General features: G+C 43.6%; 2 long non-coding RNA genes across 9 annotated transcripts; one reads left to right on the top strand and one right to left on the bottom strand.

Annotated features, from left to right (window-relative positions):
* The first annotated feature begins 704 nt into the window (after positions 1-704).
* LOC124649599 lies at positions 705-6834 on the top strand. Of its 7 annotated transcripts, XR_006986709.1 has the most exons (5): positions 705-3577; positions 3810-4991; positions 5692-5749; positions 5915-6008; positions 6594-6832. It is a non-coding gene; the product is annotated as an uncharacterized LOC124649599 (long non-coding RNA). The 7 variants fall into 7 exon arrangements; XR_006986705.1 differs by lacking the exon at positions 5692-5749; XR_006986706.1 differs by having other exon boundaries at positions 5692-6008.
* A 5754-nt stretch (positions 6835-12588) lies between these two features.
* On the bottom strand, positions 12589-14244 carry LOC124650508. Of its 2 annotated transcripts, none has more exons than XR_006987029.1 (3): positions 13776-14244; positions 13235-13685; positions 12589-12836 (listed from the first exon to the last, which is right to left on the bottom strand). It is a non-coding gene; the product is annotated as an uncharacterized LOC124650508 (long non-coding RNA). The 2 variants fall into 2 exon arrangements; XR_006987028.1 differs by having other exon boundaries at positions 12589-13685; positions 13776-13866; positions 13957-14244.
* Between the last annotated feature and the right edge of the window lie 9887 nt (positions 14245-24131).

The following is a 24131-nucleotide window of genomic DNA, read 5'->3' as shown; positions in this document are numbered from 1 at the left end:
GTTGAAAAACATCTGCTAAACCTGAAATAATTGTGATTTTAGGCTAACACTATGGTTCCTGAATTGGTTATTGTATTGATGACATCTGAATTAGTATTACTTGCACGAGATTATAAGATAGTACTTCGGAAATTATGATTCTTTTTCACATGGTATAAGTAGTACTTCTGGAACTAACTTGTGTTATGTGCCTCATAGTTTTCATTAGAAGTATCTGTAAACAGATATGTTTCTCCTATATATGCTCTTATGTAAAGATATATGTTTCTAGCTAATATACTACTTAAAAAGACTAAACTGGTTCCTTATTCTACCAATACGTTTTAGTTTTGGTCGTCCCACCTACGTCGATCGCGGAATCGGTTCCGTCGTCGCACTGCGTCGCTGCACTTTTACACTTTAGCCCCTCCCGATTTGGAAATTCAACCAAAGTCCAAGAATCCAATCCGACCCTGTCACGGCCGGCCACCACCACACGAGCACCGCCGCACACACGCCAAGGATCATCCTCGCCTCCGCCCCCGCCAAGGTTCCTCGCCCTCGCCGATGGTGCCTCCTGCGCCGCCTACCGTTCCCCATCCTTGGGAACGCCGCATGCCTCCTCTTCAGCGCGCCGCCGCCGCCGCCCCGGACGTGGGTGCGTCGTCCTCGACTGGATCGATGGGCGCTGGTGGTGTCTCCTCCCGCCGATTCGTCCTTTGTGGGTTCCACGGCCGCCACACAGGCTCGGCACAGCTCCGCGTCGTCAGCGCCCGCTCCACTTCATCCTTCGCGCGCCTCTCTTCGCCGCCCCTAGGTCCCGCCGATCTGATACGACGAAAGAGGGAGGAAGGCGTGATGTGGTTGCTGCTGCTTTAGCACTCCACGGAAAGAGCACTAGAGAAGAAGAAACATAGAAGAGAAGATGAATAGAAGAGAAATACCCGAGATCATCACAATTTGTCAAGTTGAAACCAAACTGCTGAGCTACATCAGTAAAATCTACATCTTATGTATACTGTCTAATTTCATATCATATCACTACATAACATTTAGAATCATGAGAAGTAGTTTGTATTTTGATTGCTAGAAACTTAGAATTGCTTTTTCGTTTATTTACATGAAGGAGAAATCTGTATGTATAGGTTGGTTCAGTAGCTGCCCAAGAGTATGAAAAATGTGCTCCAACTGTGCTTTCGTTGAAAAACATCTGCTAAACCTGAAATAATTGTGATTTTAGGCTAACACTATGGTTCCTGAATTGGTTATTGTATTGATGACATCTGAATTAGTATTACTTGCACGAGATTATAAGATAGTACTTCTGGAAATTATGATTCTTTTTCACATGGTATAAGTAGTACTTCTGGAACTAACTTGTGTTATGTGCCTCATAGTTTTCATTAGAAGTATCTGTAAACAGATATGTTTCTCCTATATATGCTCTTATGTAAAGATATATGTTTCTAGCTAACTCAGCACTTTACTTATATTTCAGTATCAGGTTTAATAATATTAATTATTTTTTTCTCCTATATAGAACAAGAAGATTTACAAGTAGTGCATGTTCACACATTTTGCAGAAGCCAGATCCACAGCACGTCTCCTCTAGGTAATAGTGATGCCCAACCTTTGGTTAGCAACTATGGTATATTAGTTTCAACTTTCATTCGATTGTTTTGGACTATGATTATCATTTTTGATTTAACTTGGGACTGTGGGTCAGTGGTTGATTCTCCTGGTACTCATTAATCTTTTGGTGAATAGGGAACTTTATCTCACATTTCTTTAGTCTTATGTCTGAAACATATATTCCCATATTCAGTGCTTCAGTCGATGGATATCACTTTATTCTCGTTCCCAATTTTGTCAACATGATTTTGGACCTAACAGAGATAACACTATCTGTAGTACCAACTACCAAGGAGCTACTGCTGGTGCGTGTAATGTTTTGTTGTTACATATTGCAGTAAAAATATTAGTTGTGCATCAAGCAAAATACTGGGGAGCCAGGCTGAATGGAACCTCATTTCTGAATAGTAATCAATATGGATTGCCAGGTTGCAGGTCTATAACACCTCTGTACATGCAAGGCCATTTATGTTGTTGTAGCAAGTTATGTTGGTTGACTTCCACTGATTTTTTCGAACACTGTATGTATAGAATGGTGACCGTAATGCCAAGTAGTGTCCACGTGTGATTCATGATAGATCATGCAATTACCACACTAACCATATTTATTCTTTTTTATAATTACTACAATTACCACCCAGAAGACCCAGGAGGACAAAGAGGTTAGTGCAAAGGATCTGCATGTACGATTTTATGTCAGCTCGTTAAGTAATTCCATGTACTGTATGGCTGAACTGATGTTAAATTATACATGGGAGTGCAAGGGAATTACTCCATTCTTGTATTTAGACAATACCAATGTATTTGGACATACTCTATGCACAAGCAAGGTAGGTGCACTATCTGAAGGTACGACGATACCAGGGGTGATCATGTCATAGAATCATCATTGGACACACCGTTTGATTCTCATGGTGAGGCTTACGATGTGATGATGTTGACCGCCCATTGGTTAGGATGATACTTGCGGCTTCATCTGCATTTTTTACTTAGTTTATCCCATCAATTTTGGCACTCTTTTACTTGATTCCTCAGACCATGATGAGTTGATGACATACATGATTTTACTTATGTTAGTGAGGTCATAAAGTCACTTAATCGGCAATAATTGATTTTTGGCATGAAGTGAATTAAATGGTATCCTAGCTAATTAGTTTGTTTATATCATTGATCTCTTCCATCAGACTTCAGTTGATCGAAAAAAATAGAAATTACTTTCAGGTTCAGATTAAGGAGAACCGACATTATGAGATACTGCTGCCATTTTATTCATCTTTACGTAGATTGTGTTTCTGGCTATACCTGCACATTTACCATGCTTAACTTCCATTTCATATCTCGCTATGAAAAGCAATTTGTAATACTCTTGATTCTCAAATATTTAGTGTTGGCAGTCAACCAACTAAGCTCATAAGTGTTATGATGTTTATGCTTATTTTTTTGTAATGGAAGACCTGAAGGCCTCCCTTCCTATAGGCCACATGGAAAAAAAATGTTGTAGAGGTACTGCACTACCAAGTATCAGTCAGTAGTCCAATGAGGCATCAGCAACCAATCATTTCAATCATACAGATTTTAGCGCATAGCAGAATACAATAAAAAGTGTTTAAGCTAAACATGTTGAGCCGGAGCAGACCATATGATTACTCCAGTGACATGTGTGACAAGTCTTGACACCCATGCTCTTTGGATTGGTACTGTGTCAGGTAAGGTAACATATCCCCTTGGGCATGACGGTTTTATTCCCTGCTTGATCCGACCTATGCAAAAGACCACATGGTTTTATTCCCTGCTTCATCTGTTAAGTGATTGGCACTGCATGTCCACCATTGGCAATGACATAAGGGGAAGGCAGGAGCAGAAGTGTAGGTTGGTTGTGCTACGTGCAACAACAAGGTTTCCTTTTTGAATCAGTTGATGGTTGATGATACTGCTAGATATGGTGGTTGATGATCATGCTATCAAGGTAAGTCGGTACAAGGTTCAACTATTCCGAGGAAACAACTTTGGTAGTTAATGGTAAATTCACGTGTGATTTAACCCTTCATTTCTATCTTCTGTAACTTTCTCGGTGAAAATGATAAGTAACTTCAGCCATTCAAGCATTATTATCGAAGAATTAGTTGCTGTTGTAGATATAGATTCTTGCAAGTTGACTGTTGTGACAATAAGATCCGCATATGTATGGTCCTTTGTAGATGAAGCTTTGAATTTGAGATCAGATTTAGAGTTTGGGGAAAATGAGACGATTGGCAATAACGAGGTCATCAAGATCAAGCCGCCCACTGTCGAGGTTGTGGCCGCTGCCGCATTGTTCTAGGTTCGGTCTCTTCCTCCAGATCCGGCATCTTGCTGCCACAATTACGTCCGCGGGTCACTCTCACCCCTACCTCCTCCAACACACAACAATATCACTGAAGACACCTGTTATTTTCATGTTCATCAGGCCATGTGCTTTGCTCTTACTGTCTGCATAGGTTCATGAATCATCAGTCACGCATTATATGCCTAGGATTTGTGTGCTCGTGGTTGTGATAGAATAACTGCTGTCTTTTTATTTCAAGTTTTGCTCATTATTTTGTTGAATCAATTGCAGCTTAAAATGTGTTAATGCAATGATGTTCTGTGGGGCATACATATGTACTCTTTCTATTTACTTAGAGCTTGTTATGTAATTGGAGCTGAATCACATTGATATTTTGGTCAGTAATTAGCTCTTGCACTGCTGAGGTGTGTTTTTACCATGTAGCTTCATAAATCGTAGGCATATCGTGGTTCTGCTGAAATGATCATACCTTTGTAGCATGTTCCAAATTTTAACTTACTATTACGCTGGATGATGGTTTATATTGGAACTCGCAGTACTGTGGGGATCATCAAAACGCATTGTTTCAATAATTCTATCAGATCCTTCTGTTAAGTCAACCTAATAAAGTTTACCGAATAGGTTCATGGATTTTCCAGCACATCTTCTAGGCATAACATGGGTTCTATATAAATAATCATAGATTTGACTAATATTTTTGCATTTCCTTGTTATTATGGTCGATGGTTGTTTAAATTCTCATGTGGGTGTTCTTCCAAGTGCATTGTTTTTATATTTGTAACAGATCCATTTGTTAAGTCAATCTAAGAAACTTTATGATATAATTCCCTTGGGGCAATTGTTTAATTGATGAGATTAACAAACATGGTACCTTGCTTTTCTTTGCAGGGAAAGATCATGGAGGAAGATTACTCAGAAGCGCCAGCGCCACAACTTCCTATGGACATCATGTACAAGATCCTATCGCACATATCTGATCCAGCCCCCTTGCCTGCCTTGCTTCATCTTGCAAGTTCTGGCATGATCTTATGAAGGGACCCGGTCTTGATAAATGGTTAGTTCTATATATAACCATCATGTGTGCGCGTTTACATTTCTATCTGTTGGGGACACTCTTTCTTTAAGCAGTATCATCTGTGAGGTTAGCTCTCACTTATATTTGCACTGAGGATGATACTCAAATATCTTCCGATTGGACAAGGCCTTGCTACTAGCTTATGCACAATATTTATTGTTAACCTTTGTTCTGTCAATTCATGTTCTGTTTTTCATTTATCTTGGTTCTTATCCACTCTTGTGTATATACTTGTTTTTTTCTTTTTAAGTAGTCGGGATCTTCGTACTGTTTCCTGTAAAAAGGGAATTAGGCGATAAAGGAATCATGGATGATAGTTGTGTTAAGATAGCACAGGAGAAGTTCTATTCTATTCCCTAGATACCAGGTACAACCATACAAGGGGTGTTTAAGAAACTAAGTTTCTCTTGCATTTACTACATGTAGACATGAGCATCAAAAAACTTAGTTGTGTTAAAAATTAAGATTGCATCAGCTGTTGCATGATGATTCATCTGTTAATCGTCCATGTGTACTGTCAATATTGGTGCATGTTGCATCTCAGGTAATCATGGTTTAATTTTTCGAGGTATTGAATATTTGCTGACTTCTTAGTTTTCTTGCTCCTTTCTACGACACCCGGAATATAAAATTAACATTAGTTGAATCCATGCTCAAAACTTATATGTTTATTTGTTAGGAATATCTTGTGCACACCAAGTTACTGCTCTCCTTGCTGTCACACCTGACAAGATCAGGTTCTTTCGATTGTTCTCATAACTTAATTATTCTTCCAATTTTTTTATGCCAGCTATTGCTGTTCTGAAAATGCTAAAAATGCTTGGCAGTTCCAGTGTTACTTATGAAATTGTTTACCTTTGAAATCTTTAAATTACATAAGCCTTTTTGTGCAATTTTCTCAGATCCCACCAAATCAATTCCAGTATGACTTAGCCAAAGTGGACCATCAATTCTTTCTCTACCAGATGCTTCATGCTCTGAGTTATATTTATAATGGTATGCTACTTTTTTTTCTATTCAAATCTGAGTTAGTATACTATTTTCCATTATTGTGCTTTCATGATTACCTACGGTTATTTATTTTTGTAACACTCTAAAAACTATTGATGCTCTGTTACGGTTCAGTAGGCGCATACATAATTTGGAGTCGTGCGCTCACACATAAATTTCAATGTAGTGCTAAGTGCTAACTCGATATCCAAGGCCACCATATTTATTGAAAACTGTCCTTTGTCCTCCATGAGTTATCTATCTGTGTTAAAAATTTGCCCTGGCTATTGACTTCCATCAGACATGAAGCATGTTTGGCTCCCCGGGTGTAAGAACTTTTATAGTTTGTAGTTTCATTTTTACCAACTGTCTATGCTACCATGTTCTGCTTTCTGTTTTCAAATCAAATAAATAGAAACATATTTGCACAGTTAAAATATTTTCTTCGCTGGTCTCGTTGTACTACACAATCGATTTATGATCAGGTAGTCTACAATTTTACTACAATCTTGATGATCCGGGGTGATAATAAATTAATAATTACAACGATTTCCCTGAATTTGTCTCTGACACTTAATTTCCAATGTGTAGGCCTACTACAGATCAGCACAATGCCACTGTGTTTCGTTTTGATTTACAAATCCGATTTTAAGGTGAGTTGTAATTTAGTGGATATGGGCACTACTGAATTGTGATTTGTAGGTTCCAGGCGAGGACATTGGCCAGTAATTACATGTTGTTATGTCTTAGTAGCAGAAAGGAACAACCTCTATATATGAAACTGGAGTATTTTTAGAAGATATAAAAGTACAGTATTGAGCTTTATGAATTATTAGAATGAAATCATTGATATATGTTTCTGAAATTTATTGGGAACAGTACTTGTGGTTCATATTGTTTGGTAAGCAAAGTTCGCCATTCAATTATTTCTGTTCCATTTTTATTAGAAACTAGCATGTGAGTTCTGAAAGGTAAATGATTCTCGAGTCCTACAATTGGAACAAAGCCTCCCAGTTTAACGGTTCACGGTGATGCACAGTGGCGGCAGAGGTGAAACTAAGCTGGTGATAAAGGAGAAGGTTGACAAAGACATCCTTGTCATGCCTTTGGGACACTTGTATGTGAGTAAGAGAGAGAAAAAAGTTTGATGGAAAGTTGCTTTGAGTTAGGGCATCTCCAGCGGCGCGACGCAAACGGACGCTGAGCACTGGTGGGCGGCGGCTGGGCTTCTGCGCCGCCTTCAATGGCATCGTATCCCGCGCGTGGCCGCCCTTAAAAGTCCACCGGCCGCGTCGCTCCTTCGCCCACACCACACCTCCACTCGCACCACCAGCGCCGCAGCGCCATGGGGAAGAAAAATGACTTCGAGGCCCCCGGCAGCGGCACAAAGAAGATCCCGCTCCCCGTCACGGTGGGGAGGCTCATGCACGGCAAATGGATGCCGTGCGACGACGCCTGGTCCGGCGTGCAGCTGCCTGGCGGCTCAGCTGTTGCCGGATGCCCATCCCTCCAGTACCTGCGCGTGAGCCTGATCGGACCGCGGAGATCTGGCGCAGGAGGCGGTATTTGCCGGTGGACCACCGCGCCGATCCGGCGTACGCCATCGACTCGGAGCTTTGGCGTACGTACCTGTCCACGGAGACGGACAGGAGACGAAGGGCAGACTTCATGGGCGACAAGGATTATCCCTTCGGCCCTGCACCGCCGGCTCGTCGTCAGCAGGCGCCGACGCGACGTCAGCAGACGCAGCACAACGACGCCGACGACCGCGAGGACGACGATGACGACGACGAAGCCTACGCCGCGTACGACGACTACATCGAGGCGCTCGCGTACCATAGCGAGATGGTGAAGGACGACAGCGACGACTACGTCGTCGCTGTCGTCCTCCACGAATGGCAGCAGGCCATGGCGGAGGGCCGGAACTTCGACTTCCCGGAGAACATGACGGACGACGAGATGGCAAAGATCGCCGTCCTCGTCTCCGAGTACGACGCACCTGTGCAGCCGCCGGCCGCCCCGCTACGCCACCGCCGCCATGCCGCCGGGCCTGTCTGCGGATGAAGCACTTCGATAGGCGCTCCTGGAGTCGGCGGCGCCTCCTCCACCGCCGCCACCGCCGCCACAGCCTTATCCCTGGGCGCCTCCTCCACCGCTGCCATAGCCTTATGTCTGGGCGCCTCAACCGCCGCCACAGCCGCAGCCCTGGGCGCCTCCACCGCTGCCACAGCCGCAGCCCTGGGCGCCTCCACCGCCGCCACAGCCGCAGCCCTGGGCGCCTCCACCGCCGCCACAGCCGCAGCCTCCTCAATCTCGAGCACCGGCGGCGCGCCCGGCGTACGCTCCCCCAGATGGCTACTGGTCGTGGGTCATACCGGAGCTCATCGTGCTCGACAGCGACGAGGAGCAGCACAGCGACGATGAGCACGCAGTAGGCGTTTAGGTTTTTTTAATGTTTTAAGTATGTAAATTATGTTTCATGTTTAAAAAAAATGATTCGTCCTAAAAAAAAGCGTCGTGTCGCTGGAGCCACCCCCGACGCAAACGGACGCGCGGTCGATTTCGACCAAAAGGGCCGATGCAAATGGACGCGCGCGGACACTAAAATGCGTCGCGCCGCTGGAGATGCCCTTAGGAAAAAGTGTAAACCTGAGTGTACTTTTGGTCCATGAACTGTTAAACTGGGAGGCTACCCAATTCACGGTGTCGTGTTACTATATGAATTGTAACCTTATGTATGAACCAGCATCAAAGGACAAAAGCAATGTGAAATATGTGTGTTATGAATGACCCACCAGTTTCAGTATCATAAATTGCATGCTCCTTTTTGTCCATCAGAAAATTGTGGATGACGATAGATGTCCCTTTGGCTTCAAGGAAAGGGAGACTTGAACATTTTGCTCTGAATTGTGGTAGAACAGTTCAAATCCTTGCACTTTTAGGGATTAACTTAACCAACTAACTTAACCAACTGTGAGAAGCTTACAAATATCTATAACACCGCAAAGGAGAGATGCCCGGCTCAGAAAAAGAATGCCCGGAGTTTAGTCATTACAACTGCAGAAAAGTTTTTGATGATGTGGAAATCCCAGTTCACATAGTAGGCAAGTAATGCATGGACACCTTCAAACTTTAGGCTCTTAGAGCCAAACATAAGGAGAAGGCTTCTATCTAACATTGGCTTACAGATTGGACTGTATAAAATTCCCTCCTCTGTGTTTTTGCTTTTTCTCTAAATGTTTTCCCTTCCTATAACCTCTTGCATGTACAACGTTGAGCTGTCTTGGCTCCCTAATTAAATTTTTAAGGTAGGGGAAGAAACCCTTCCGAAATTCTCAAAAAATAAATTGCATGCTCTTTCCTTTGGCAAAAAGTGATGTTGATGTTGAAATAATGATATATAAGTTCTCTTCCTTCACATACTGCCGAAAAATTATGTGCATTATGTTTATATGCGCTATGAGAAAGGAAATTGAGAATCCGTGGCAACGCACGGGCATTTTACTAGTCAAAAATAAACAACAACAAATTTGAGGAGTCCCCAACCCTATCCTCCCATCCCGACCTCCACGGCGCCACCACCACCACCGTACTCTTTCACTATCAGTGCCGAACTACCATGAGCAAGCCGGCCGTACATTTAGTACTTGTCAGGATGCGCATGGTGGGTACGCACCCAGTCAAAGACAGCAAAGCAAGAGAAAAAATGTTACTCGAACAGTATGCGTGCCAGTCTTATGCAAAGCTGGAAAAGTCTCAAACGTTGAAGCATCCCGTTTTCAAAGATGCCTGCTCGATCGGCAGCAAACTACATCCTATAAATACCATCTCCATCCCGCTCGGGAAGAAAACCAAAAGAAGGGTCAGCAAACCAAACCACAGGTTCCACCTCCAAATAGAGAGGTGAGCACTTGCAGCAGTTCTATGTATTTATATTTGTGTACATGCCTGTGATTTCTATGGGTCTCGCTGAGCACTGTTGTCGTGTCTATTTTAGCTCAGATTTTTCAAGTGTTTGATTTTGCGAAGATGGGTGATGCCAAATCCTCGTGGCCGGAGCTGCTAGGGGCGCCGTCTAACGTGGCAAAGCAGAAGATCCTTAGTGACCGGCCGGACGTGCGTGTGTTCGTGGTGCCCGTCGGCAGCAGCGTCACCACAGAGATCGATAACAAGCGCGTTCGCGTCTTCATCGATTCCTCTGGAGATGTCGCCGAGGTTCCCGCCATCGGCTAGGCCAGCAAGCTCGATCCATCATGTCGTGCGAGTATGCTCACATAATTCATGCTTGTTGCGTGTGTGTGTGTGTGTGTGTTAGCAAACGATACTATGCGTCTTCGTATAATCAGTACGTACATGAATAACACTAGTAGTTGGGCCGCCCCTTGGGGCGGCTCCTAACTGGTCAGATGCGTCCCAATTAAGTCCTAAACCTGGCCTAGTTTCAATCTGGTTGGTTTCTTCCTTTTCTTTTCCTGGTATGTCTGTCACAGGTGCGGCCCAATTTAGGTTCTGGTCGCTTTTCCAATTTCTTTCAGCAGGTTCCACCCAGCATCATCCTAAAGAAAACAACATCGCTCTTCGACACGTTCTGCTATGTAAGATAATTTTAAAGCAAACTGCCAAACTTAGGTTAGATTATATTTCTAACTATTTTGGCATCGATGCCTCAGCACTTCACCAGGCAGCCAGGTCGCACAACATTACTAATTTACTACACAAGAATCAGAAACATTACTGGTACAGAAAGTTAGGTAGCATCTTGTAGAACAGTCTATAATATATCAGGTTGGGTGCTACTGAAAAATGAATCACTGCTCTACATATACAATAATAAATACAACTTGAAACAAATGCTAATGCTAATAGAAAACGCAGAAAAAGAAGGTAATCTGCTGCACACCAAAACATGCCGAGCAGAACCATTTCAGTGATATTTTGATGTCAGCTAGAAGGGAAAGAAGTACAAGGGGGCCATCCAAAGTTGGTTCAGCTCTAGCTCGTTTGTTCAAAAACCGAACTTCCGAAGCCCTGAATCATTCTAAGGTAATATCTCACTCCCATCATGTTCAAATTTGTTTCTCAGGTACCACTGTTTTCATCCTAGCTGTTATCGCAGCCTTGCTGTGGAATGTTCTTTTGCTTAGGCTGTGCATATTTGTGAAGAACAAAGATGACGAAAGGTCCTGACATAAGGCAAGAGATCCTGCAGTCAGCACTGCCTATGGTACTCATGATTCATGAACCTGCTGCAGTAACTGGAAAAAAAAACTTAAATTGTAAAGAATAGTTTGGTATTCTTACCAGTTCATATATTTGCAAGCTTATTGTGTACTCCCTCCGTTCCAAATTAGTGGACTCAGATTTATCTAGATTCGCATTTATCTAGAGGCGTTTTAGTGTGTAGATGGATGTGAATCTAGACGAACCTTCGGTAACAAATGTGGAATGGATGGAGTATTAAGTAACAACATTGTAAGATGGATGGGCTAATGCAGTTTGACTGTCTGCTTGCGAAGTATGATATATGTACAAGACCTAGAGCAGTATTCACGCTAGAGGAGCTAGGATCACGACACTGATGACGGACCAGATACGGTCACAGCAGTACAATACGACCTATACAAATGTACTTCGTTTCGAGAAGATTTATCCAATGTAACAAAAGATGATACAGCCCTATGCATAGTTGCTTGCTCACATTTAGAGAAATTCAAGAGCAATAACTGATCCAGGAGAAATAGGGTGATAACTACATCCTTGTAAAAGTATATATATACTACGTAAACCTGAAAAGGCTTTCAACAATATCACAACAAAGAAGAACCTGGGTACGAAAGGGCAATGGTACAGAAGTCATTTATATAAAAAAAAACCTTAGCACATCTATAGAGAAGTAAATAAAGTAAATTATTTCATGAGCCCAAATAAAGCGTCAAGATCATGTAGCAAATGTATGAGAGTGCTGTAGACATAGCTCATAAAGATTATTTCAGCAGCAAATGGAAATTGATCCTAATTGAGTAGACATAGTTTTAAATATAAATTATATGTATCACAAGGTGCAAGAGAAAAGCATGAGTTAACTTACTTGGGAGAGGAGACAAATATGAGAGTGATGTTTGTCTTGGGCACAACAGGTTCACAAAGAATCTGAAGGGAGAGTTCCAACGCAAATGATGTGAAATATTAATGAGATAAATCATACAACCACATTCTTATATTCTTCTAACTGCACATTATTTTTTTTACAACCCACACGGAACAAATTGATGCAGAACCAGAAAGATTTGTGTCGTCCTTTTGATAACCTGAAATACATCTCAATGTGAATTAACAAAGCATTTGTCACTCGTTTGCAAGCACAAAATCTTCCCCTGATGCACAACAACATGACATAACAGGCATATCACCCTCACTGATATTAGTTTGGGAAATTCAAGGAGGCATAATAATAAAACTAAATGAACAATTGCAATTTCAACCCCATGTGTTGAAGGATAATTATGACACATTATATCACAAAAAGGTTGCAATTAATGTACAGCTGTACATGCATTCACATAGGACATGGAGAAGCTCCATTACCGCTTCTAATTTTTTAAACCTATAATCCATGCAAGCAAACCAAGGAACAACCCAAAAGCGTAAAATACCATCAGTCCAAGTACACACTGAACTCCGAGGAATCAAAATTGCAAGAAAAACAAACCTGCGCCTCCAAGCCACCAAGAACGCTGCTTCTGAGAGTTTTTCCTCATGAATCAAACTTACCTCATGGAAAACTCGATGATCATGTTAAATCAGGAAATCGAGAAGTTTATTTTTTCACTTGACCTGAAAATAATTGCACATATCCATTAGCTAGCTAATCTATGAAGCTGGATGTGATGACCACCATACCTAGAAGTAGAGGAAAGTGCTTAATTATAAATAAGGTATGCAAATGGCTAATAGGGGAGAATAGGGGAAGACTCACATTGTCTAATCATCTGCAGATATTTTATATTTCCCATGTCTATAGTAAAGAGCATATATCTAACACTATAGTTAGTAGCTTACCGTGTCTGTTTTGCACTTGTGTCAGATTCGAATTTCAAAAACCTCCTTTAATTACCATCAGAAAACTCTTGTAGAGATGAATACAAATTTTAACAAATGATGTCAACTGTCTAAGAGACATGAAAGTCGAACTTATTCAAATAGTTTGGCAACAGAAATGAGAAGTTTAAGACCTGAGATATTATATCTTGAAAGTCCAACATGTCCCTTTGATTTTAGGAAGCTCAACCAAATGGAATGATGTAGCAGCCTCAAATTCCTGCAGAAGATATCCAAACGAATATTAGAATGTCTAGTTTCCACTTTCCAGCATACATATACAGAAACATTTATGGTCAATACTCATGTTTACTGTACCACAGACCATATAACATCAAAAGGCAAGAACGAACTTGATTCTGTTCACTGGGGAAAAACACATTCTTTTTCACCGAACTCTCTCTCTTTTCTCTCCTAGATCTGACCAAAGCCAGATGGACTACAAATTTATAGTTGAATGGAGCTCAATTCAGAAGAAGAAAAAAATAGTAGGTAGACCACAAAGAACAAATATCACATAGCTAAATCTTCCATGTCAGTCTGCTTGGAATTTCATCAAGCACCTTAGCATAGATTAAAAAGCATCTGCACACAGTAAAATGAGAAGTTAAGGGGATTAAATCAAAAGAGAGGATAGGAAAAGGAAAATAAAGGGGGAGAGATTGGTGTGGGTACCTGGGAAAGATGCAAATCCGGCAAGATCGGGTGGAGCCGAGGTCACAACAGATTAGGCGTTTCATCTTAGCCTTTGGCTGCAGCAGCTCCCCTGCATCTAGACTAATGAGCGGAGCCAAACAACTGCTCTAGCTCGAAAACGGGGGAGGCGAATAGGGGAGAAGGGCAGGGCTCAGCTCACCTCGGGTTAACATTCTAATCCATCCCTATTTTTGCAGTGATGACTCTGATGGCTTCTCGTGCTCCTCTTCAGCATTGACGAGGAAGATGCGAGAGTAGAAATGGCAGCAGGGTTGCTCGTGCTCCTCCATTTGAGCAACGAAGAAGGGTGGGGTGGAGGAGGCTGATCTCGGCCGGCTGCCGTGGGCGATGAAAAGGAGCCGGAGATGGAGGCCGCCGCCGCTTCCGCGCGTGTGCTTCTCCTTGCCACCATCGGTGGCGCCGTTCCCCGCAGCCGGCTGCCCGTTGGTCGTGCTCTTCCTGGTAGCCGCCGCCAGCAAGAGTGGGTTAGGGTTTGGGAGGGAGAGGGTGGGGGCGAGAGCCGGTTTTCTTTACCTCGCTAGCACGTAGTACAACTGCAGTACAAGTCGACGATTCACTTTTTTTTCCCCAGAGCCAGCGCGCCAGGGGATATCGTGGATAGCTCCAGAAGCTCGCTAGGGGTCACGCACTTGCTTGTTCTCAATGGTCCATTAAGTTCATTAGTTGTGAACATACAAGGTTCATTTGTGTTGCATTGAGAACTACTTCCTCCGCCCCACAACGTTTTAAATTGTCTGGGCTATGGCGGGGATTCCGGGATGCTGCAGGTGAGAAGATCTATGGATGCTCATCTTCGTCGGTCCTTTCTTGCCTGACGACTACCATGGTCGGAAGGCGGCCGCTCCATGTATTGATGTCAGCGGCTGTTCATGCCAATGTTGGCTGGCGTCAATTCGTCAACCTTCTGGCCAATGTGCCGATAGGGAGGCCCTTATGTTCTTGGGCGGCGTCCCATGCAGGTTTCGCCCCAAGTGGCTGCGTCCCCAGCGGCGAAACCGGCGGCCGCTCCATCGACGGTGGAGGACCCAATTGCATTGTATCTTCTTTGGTTAGGGTCTGTTGCGCAAAAAGAGAGTGCTATGTTGCAAGTTTTACGTTTCATGAGAACCTCTTTGTAAAATGTACCACCGCTTGCAACGAATGCAGTATCTAGGCCCTTCGGGCCTTTCCCCGTTCCAAAAAAAAATGTTTTAAATTATGGGACAGAGCGTTTCATTAGTTGCTAAGCCAGCAAAGTCGATCAGGTGTGTGCGAGTGTGCGAGACATGATTCATGCTTGCCGCGTGTGTTAGCGGACAATATTATGCACCTAGGTATGAATAATATGGTCCTCTCCACTGAAATAAAGTTTACTCTCTCTGTTTCTATGAATAAGGCGTGCGTGTTTTTCAAGATTTATGTTTGACCAAAAAATAGTCCAAGCATATGATGATTATTTGATAAAAAATGATATCACTAGAAAATGTTTTTAATACAAATCTAAGGCTAGCAATTTTATTTAAGATAGTTGAGATATAGTTGCACAAGTTTAGTCAAGATAAATCTTGCAAAAGTGTGCTCCGTATTCATTGGAATATATAGGTAGTAGTAGTCTGTGACTAAACAAGGTTCATTTGGTGTGCATTGAAAACTATTCATGTGGATAATTACGCAATGATTTCATAATTAATTTAAGAATTAAAACTTAATAAATGCATTCGACAACATGATGAACATGCTTGTTGTCCACCGAAAACTACTTCCTGTGCCCCACAACGTTTTATATTATGGGACGAAAGGTTTAGTTCGGAACTGATTACAGGATTGCATGTGATGTGTGTTGTAAGTCAAATGCACGCTACCTAGAGTTGGTCAATGCTCAGGGTATATCAAAAAAAGATTACTAATCTAGCTAGGCAAACAAATAGTTATCTACTCGGGTTTAAAAAACATTTACATTATCTACATGTTTGGGCTGAAAACCCACCTACATATAATTTAAATGTATGACTTGGAAAATGGAAACCATTCTAATATAATACTAACTCAAAACTAGACATTTCCATCATAAATCATTTTATGCACCGGTGAACTCTCCCTCAAAAGTCAAATGCATGTATGCCTTGATTCTGACCGAAGCTTACAATGCATGTCGCTGCCACTAGGTCACTATGTGGACTTTTGGGGCGTGTTTGGTAGGCTGGCTGAATTTTGCGCTCCGTGTTAGCAGGCTCTCTAGATGTTAGCCTGTTTGAAAGGAGGTCTAAGTCAAAATGTGGGCTTTGTTTAGTGGTCTACGAAGGTTCTTTCCTGCACTGGGTGGGAGACTAACTCCTGTTTGTTTGGTGGCTGACACAACCCATTTTCGCTCTGTTGATGCGCTATGTTATTATTTGCAAATATGAGACTGGCCTACTCTTACCATGTTCCAAATAAGATGAGCTTATCATGGCATGGCATGTTATATCCGATCATAGAGGGATCAGAAGAACAAGAACTTAATCATCGTGATCAGGACGGCGATGTTGAAATCTTTCACCCGACTCTCTCGTACCCGAGGTGCTCCTTCTCGTAAAGGCATAGCTAGAAGAGGTGTTGGCTGATAAGGCATTGACCGATAAGCCATCGTATGAATAGCCATAGCATGATCATCCAAAAGAACTCTAGTACTTCTCTTGTGCCTCCTCGAAAGTATCATACCCTCCGTAGTTGTTGTTGGAGAAGCCAATAACTTGATCCTCCATGAATTGTACATTCATGTATGCCTCCCTTTAAACACCACATACCACTGACATGTCCCAAGAAGAACAAGTAAAGAACATTATCACAAGCATCAATGAAGTCACAAGAAAACATCACATTCACACCAGTTATAAACAAAGAGGAGCATGCATGATCATTACCATGGATCAGATCAAGTCCATCCTACCACTACACCTATGGTGTCAACCTAACACCACAACAAAAGTGGGAACCACCCTAACACTGCAAGGTCACCATCACATTAGGGGTTAGTATATACCACCTCATCAAAATATATTAGCCATCAAAAGTTTGTAAACCCTAGCTACAGCCAAAACGTACATCATCATCATCATCACCATCACCATCACCTCCATGCATGCATCCCACCCCATGTCCCCAAAGCCACTATTACAGATTATAGTACTACTTGGCCAGGTAGGTCCTAAGCCAAAGGAGCATGTGTGGCGGAACCATGCGCAAAAAGTTGTTACCATGTGCCTTGTGGTTGACAAGGTGGCTAAGCGCCGCCATAAGAGACTCCTCGCTAAAGCTAACACTGTCCATGACAGATAAAGTACTTGGCAATGAGCTCAATTTCAGTAGTGCCCAATTGGTATCGAATTAGCCTTTTGGCTATCTATTATGTACGCTACTATAGTTGTCCATAAAAAATATTTTATGTAGATACATTTTAATTGAGAAAAAACTAAAATATCATATTATTAACGAAGGCGGTATATAACTTGCATGACGTAGTGGAGATAAAGAAGCCGAAGAAACGGCCTACCTGTAGCAACAAAATATGTCTTGCGTACTGAAAAATCCTTAGGATTGGATCGTGTTGGTCATTGCATGCGTACAAGTATCCGCTGACGTTGTTTTGTTATCTCCTGTAGTTTAAAGAAAAAAATATTCTTGCATTATCTTTTTTTTTAGGGCAATACGTGTTTCATATAATCAGCGTAGTCGTACAAGAGACACGTACGCACACGTCCAGAAGAAGCTGGAAGCCCAGCTGTCTCCACACTTTACACAAAGGACCCCCAAAGAAAAGTAATAACAAACAGGTACATGGGCATCCTTGTGTCCTTCGCGTCGCTCGCCTCGTGCCTTCCGCGCCGCCGGAGCAAACACAGGAAGGAGAGAAGACGAAAAACCAACGGACCCGAATCCGGCGTGGCTCCCTCGCTGATTCACAGCTTTATGGACCTCGGGAGTGGCTCGCCAAAGACGAAGCCGTCCACTTTGTGGCGCATCGGCCGGGGCGATGCCCTGAAGCCAACGCCGGACTCCGGATCTGCAGCCACCGCTCGACACCGTCGATGGGGAAAAGCAGACCCGCCGGCCATCTTCCTCAAACCCAGCGTGAATCCCGCAGACCTCCAGCCACCGCCGACGCCGCCAGAAGGTGAACGCCGGGAGCAGCTCCTGAACAACCTCACGACCTCCACGACAGCGTTGGAGCGCACGCTGTCGCGACGGTGGAGCCGGAGGACCAAAATCCGCTGCAAGGCCAGCGCCACCGCCGCACCAGCCCGGCTCGGAAGACCCAGCGCCCAGATCCATCGAAGAAGAAGACAGATCAATGGCACCTTTATTCAACGACGCCGTCGCCGCCGCCAAGGACACGACATCGCCGACGAACGCCTGAAAACCTAAGCTACTAGGCCCTAACCTACAGCTATACAAGTCCGAGCGGCAGATCCGGCGACCCCTTCCACACCGACGAGCACAAGACCGTCGGGGGAGAGGAGTCGCCGGAGCTGGCGCCCGAAACTCGGTCGCCGCTCTGGTCGCCCTTTTTTTGGAGAGAGGAAGGGGAACAGAGGCGAAGGCGCGGTTCTGTATCTGCCAAATATTCTTGCATTATCGGTGCCGAACCGCGACGACCAAGCCGGCCGTACATTATGGATGCGGCCGGTGGCGGGTACGGCGCCAGTCAAAGACGGCCGCGTACGTACGTGCGTCCTGCAGAGCCACATGCAAGCAACCCGGAGCAAGCAAAGAGAAAATGTCGCACGAACAGCCCGTGGCAAAGTTGGAAAAGTTTCCAAAAGTTGAAGCTTCGCGTTTTCAAAGATGACTGCTGATGCATGCAGGTTCCGGCCCATCTGCATCCCGGCCGCAACTTCGTCCTATAACTTGCGCGCGGCAGTTCTATGTATTTAGATTTGTGTACATATGCACGCAATTTCTATGATTTTCGCTGAGCACTGTCGCTGTGGCTATTTTAGCTGCAAATTTTCAGGTCTCAGATTTTGCGAAAATGGGTGATGCCAATTGCCAAGTCCTCGTGGCCGGAGCTGTTACGGCGGTCGTCTGACGCGGCGAAGCGGAAGATCCTTAGTGACCGCCCAGACGTGAACGTGATCGTGCTGCCCGTCGGTTCCTTTGTGACCGGCGAATTCAACCCCAAACGTGTCCGCGTCTTCGTCAACTCCTCCGATGTTGTCGTCCAGATCCCCAAGATCGGCTAGGCTAGCAAGCTTGATCGATCATGCCGTGCGAGTCTGCTAGCTCGGCATGATTCGTGTGTTACCAAACGATATTATACATGCACCTAAATATATCGATACATGAATAATGTGGTCTTTTCCATTGAAATAAATCTTATTAACTATGACCTATATATCATCGAAGCTAGGTTTATATTGTGGATTGGAAACACAAAGTATGTTTTTTATTTTCACGGATCACAAATAATCATACTAAAGATTTAAACTTTGTGTACCACGGTTTTCTTCGAATATTTTGAAACTTAGAAATATGATGCACTGTAAAAATGTACACACTTACTATCTTTTCTTCCCGAGCCATGCATTATTGCTCTCTCCCCATTGAATACTGGGGTGGTTTCCATTATAATTATTTTGAAAAGGATAAGGCTTCAGTTTCGTCGGAGGATCGCTCGTGTCGCAACATCCAAAACTGTGGTTGTCGGATGCGTATTGCGAGACAGAGATGAGGAGCACGTCCCACGCATCGTGCGACTGCCACGTGATTTTGTGGCCCCACAATCATTGTTCTTATATATCTCGTATCTCTTCTCTTTCAATCTCTACCACTCACCTCCCAGTGAGCTCCATGCGCATAGGAGGCTGATCCTCTATGGCCAAGAACACCATCGTGCTCCACCTCTCCTCATGCACGAACGGTGCCGCCACCTCCTCCACCTCCGCACAAGACTTGTTCCTCACATCTCTCTCCCTCAACTGCTACTGCTGCAAGCTACATCATGGCCAGATCCCTCCCTGACAAGGGGTAACTTTGGCAATGCACATGGTTATGGACTTAGGGTTTCGAGGAAGGAGAGTGTTGGTGGTTTCGCAGAGTAGTCAGACAAACTAGGTATCCGACGGAAATAAGATCAAAGTCAAAGTCGCCGAGATTGTATTGAAAAACTAGGGTTACAAGGGTGTTCGTGAGATTGAGATTCCGAATCTCCTTCCCAGTGGCTCCTCCTAACCCTTATATAGTGGGTAGTTATCAGATTCCATACATGGGTCGGTTACATGTCGGTATGTCGGTTTACCCGATGTGGGCCTAGTCTGACTATTTTACATAGGTTCCTAGGCTTCGGCTTCATAATGGATTCTTTATGTGCTTTGCATATTCCTTACCGGACCCACGCCAGGGGTAGTAATGTCGAGTACCCAATATGGTATACCCATGTCAATAGCCCCTGAGACTCTACTTGAGTTGTAGACTCAGGTCGAGTCTCAAATCTTCACTTCATTCTTTGTAAATCGAACTCGAATTTTGCGATGATATTTCGTTCGTCGTATTATATTATTTTGTCAAAGGGATTTTGGTAAACAAGCCTGGTGCATCCGACGAATCGGGAACCAGTTAATTTCCTGGGGAAATAAAAGTGATCCTACATCAAACTCGTGTCCACATATACGAATTCGGATAACTGGTGTAATTCAGCCCGGGCCGCGAAGGTCTTATCAAGTTTTAATTCCAGCAAAAGATTAAAGGTACCCAATGCGTCCGTCGGGATTTGTCATCATATCATGGATATGGATAATTTCAATTTCTAGCAGAGCGCAGTCTTGGGCCAGGCCTTACAGGACGGATTCGTGATGGTCATATCTTCATGCTGAAAAGCATGGCTTCCGGACATGTTATCGCGGGAGACGCGGTCTAGGAATTTTTTTGTCGGATGGCTTGTTTGGATGTTGCCATGGAAGAAGTTATAGGGTTGTCATTTTATCGGGTGTCCATGGACCCGATGGGAGTAAAAGATGAGATTATGTACATAAGTGTTTACAACTGAATATGAACTCAAAACTTTAATTTCTTTTGCTTTGTTTTTATTGAATTGTTGAATATTCCGTTCTATCGGGTGCGCGATCAGCGCTTCCGACGGGAGTAGCCCCGAGGCTATGCTCGAGTATGTATAGTCGAGTATAGGCTCGAAGTCATGTTACTCAGAGTTGTCTTCAATTTTACATTTTGCTTTCTTCGATCTTCCCAATATAAATTTCTATCAGTTGCGCGTTCAGCGCTCCCAATGGGAGTAGCCCTTGATGCTATGCTCGAGTGTTTTTAGTCCAGTATGGGCTCAAAACCTGCATAACTGAAATACGATTTAACCTCATTTATGAACTTTTTACCTAGCCTAACAAATGTTCTTTGTTTATCGGTTGCACGTTTAGCACTCTCGATAGGAGTAGCCCCTGAGGCTATGCTTGAGTACTTGTAGTCGAGGATAGGCTAGAAGTCTTTTCTTCAAAAAAATTGCTTGACTTGAATTCTTCAATCTGCTTATCAGGTGTGCGACCAGCGCTGCCGATAGGGGTAGCCCCGAGGCTATGCTTGAGTACTTGTATTCAAGGATAGGCTCAAATACTTTAGATGTACCCGAGGATTTTCATCGACCCGAGTCTTGAACTTCTCCCTCACTTGTGATTTTTTTCAAATGTCCTTGACATCATTGCTGACGATGATGGAGTGTTCGGGTGCCCCTCTAGAGATGCTTGACATGATTGGACGTTGGTGGGCTCTCCACGATGATGACGAATGCGTGGCGTGCGCCACATCGTTGATTTTGACCGCACGACCATGTGAGAACTGAGGCACCCGACAGAGTGGCATAGTAACTTCCTTATTATACGCGCACGTGGAATTACTGTGTCGGGTGTTTTGACAACTCCTTGACACGTTGATACGTCTCCGACGTATCGATAATTTCTTATGTTCTATGCCATATTATTGATGATACCTACATGTTTTATGCACACTTTATGTCATATTCGTGCATTTTCTGGAACTAACCTATTAACAAGATGCCGAAGTGCCGCTTCTGTTTTCGCTGTTTTTGGTTTCGTAAATCCTAGTAACGAAATATTCTCGGAATTGGACGAAACGAAGACCGAGGGGCCTATTTTTCCACGGAGCTTCCAGAAGACCGGAGAACATTCGAAGTGGGGCCACGAGGTGGCGACACCACGTGGCGGCGCGGCCCAGGGGGGGCCGCACCGCCCTATGGTGTGGCCCCCTCGTCTGGCCCCCGACTCGCCCTTCCGCCTACTTAAAGCCTCCGTCGCGAAACCACTGATGCGAAAAAACCACGATACGGAAAACCTTACCGAGACGCCGCCGCCGATCCCATCTCGGGGGATTCCGGAGATCTCCTCCGGCACCCTGCCGGAGAGGGGATTCATCTCCCGGAGGACTCTACACCGCCATGGTCGCCTCCGGAGTGATGAGTGAGTAGTTCACCCCTGGACTATGGGTCCATAGCAGTAGCTAGATGGTTGTCTTCTCCTCATTGTGCTTCATTGTTGGATCTTGTGAGCTGCCTAACATGATCAAGATCATCTATCTGTAATACTCTATGTTGTGTTTGTCGGGATCCGATGGATAGAGAATACCATGTCATGTTAATTATCAAGTTATTATACATGTGTTGTTTATGATCTTGCATGCTCTCTGTTATTAGTAGAGGCTCTGGCCAAGTTTTTACTTTTAACTCCAAGAGGGAGTATTTATGCTCGATAGTGGGTTCATGCCTGCATTGACACCTGGGACAGTGACGAAAGTTCTAAGGTTGTGTTGTGTCTGTTGCCACTAGGGATAAAACATTGGCGCTATGTCCGAGGATGTAGTTGTTGATTACATTACGCACCATACTTAATGCAATTGTCCGTTGTTAGCAACTTAATACCTGGAGGGGTTCGGATGATAACCCGAAGGTGGACTTTTTAGGCATAGATGCGATTGGATGGCGGTCTATGTACTTTGTCGTAATGCCCAATTAAATCTCACTATACTTATCATGTCATGTATGTGCATTGTTATGCCCTCTCTATTTGTCAATTGCCCGACCGTAATTTGTTCACCCAACATGCTTTTATCTTATGGGAGAGACACCTCTAGTGAACCGTGGACCCCGGTCCATTCTTTAATACTCGAAATACAAATCTGCTGCAATACTTGTTTTACTATTTTCTCTCGCAAACAATCATCTTCCACACAATACGTTTAATCCTTTGTTACAGCAAGCCGGTGAGATTGACAACCTCACCGTTTCGTTGGGGCAAAGTACTTTGGTTGTGTTGTGCAGGTTCCACGTTGGCGCCGAATCTCCGGTGTTGCGCCGCACTACATCCCGCCGCCATCAACCTTCAACGTGCTTCTTGGCTCCTCCTGGTTCGATAAACCTTGGTTTCTTTTCTGAGGGAAAACTTGCTGCTGTACGCATCATACCTTCCTCTTGGGGTTGCCCAACGAACGTGTGAAATACACGCCATCAAGCTCTTTTTCTGGCGCCGTTGCCGGGGAGATCAAGACACACTGCAAGGGGAATCTCCACTTCTCAATCTCTTTACTTTGTTTTTGCCTTGCTTTATTTTATTTACTACTTTGTTTGCTGCATTATATCAAAACACAAAAAAATTAGTTGCTAGCTTTACTTTATTTGCTGTCTTGTTTGCTATATCAAAAACACAAAAAAATTAGTTACTTGCATTTACTTTACTTATTTCATCATGTTTCCTTTTAATTTTACCACAAAAGACATACCTGGTGGGACAAGGGTCTATCATTGGGAGAAACAATATAGAAGAATTTTTCACCCATGTTAGTACCATTGAAGATTTTGAAGATAGACACTTGGTAGACCTTGCTCCCACTTATGAAATTGCTGCTGCTTGCTTTAGTTCGCTTCGTTGGAAACTAAATTTGTTAATCTAAATCCTATAATCCAACACATGTTTCTTACACTTGGTGATATGGAAGAAGGGGAAAAGAAAGATTTTGTTTTAGAAACCCTTCTTAGAGAATTTGGTGGTCTAGCAAGAGAAGCTAGAAAGGTCTTTGCTAAATTTAATATGCTTGGTTCTCATACTAATTTTGTTGGTCTCCTTGAAAAGATGGACATGGATAAAATAAGATACACTAATAATATTAATGATGGTGGGGAGATCAAAGCACCCATACCATGTAAACTCCTAGCTATGAATGATGCACTAGAACATAACTATGCTTGGCTTGTTCTCGAAAATTTGTTCGATGAGAGTAGCAAGCCCAAGACTAATGAGAAGGAGACGCTGAAACTTATGTATCCAATATACTATGCATGGT

This window comes from Lolium rigidum, chromosome 4 (assembly GCF_022539505.1).
Source record: "Lolium rigidum isolate FL_2022 chromosome 4, APGP_CSIRO_Lrig_0.1, whole genome shotgun sequence".
Taxonomy (NCBI): domain Eukaryota; kingdom Viridiplantae; phylum Streptophyta; class Magnoliopsida; order Poales; family Poaceae; genus Lolium; species Lolium rigidum.
Note: the sequence above shows the minus strand (reverse complement) of the source record. Positions and strands in the feature narration are given on the sequence as shown.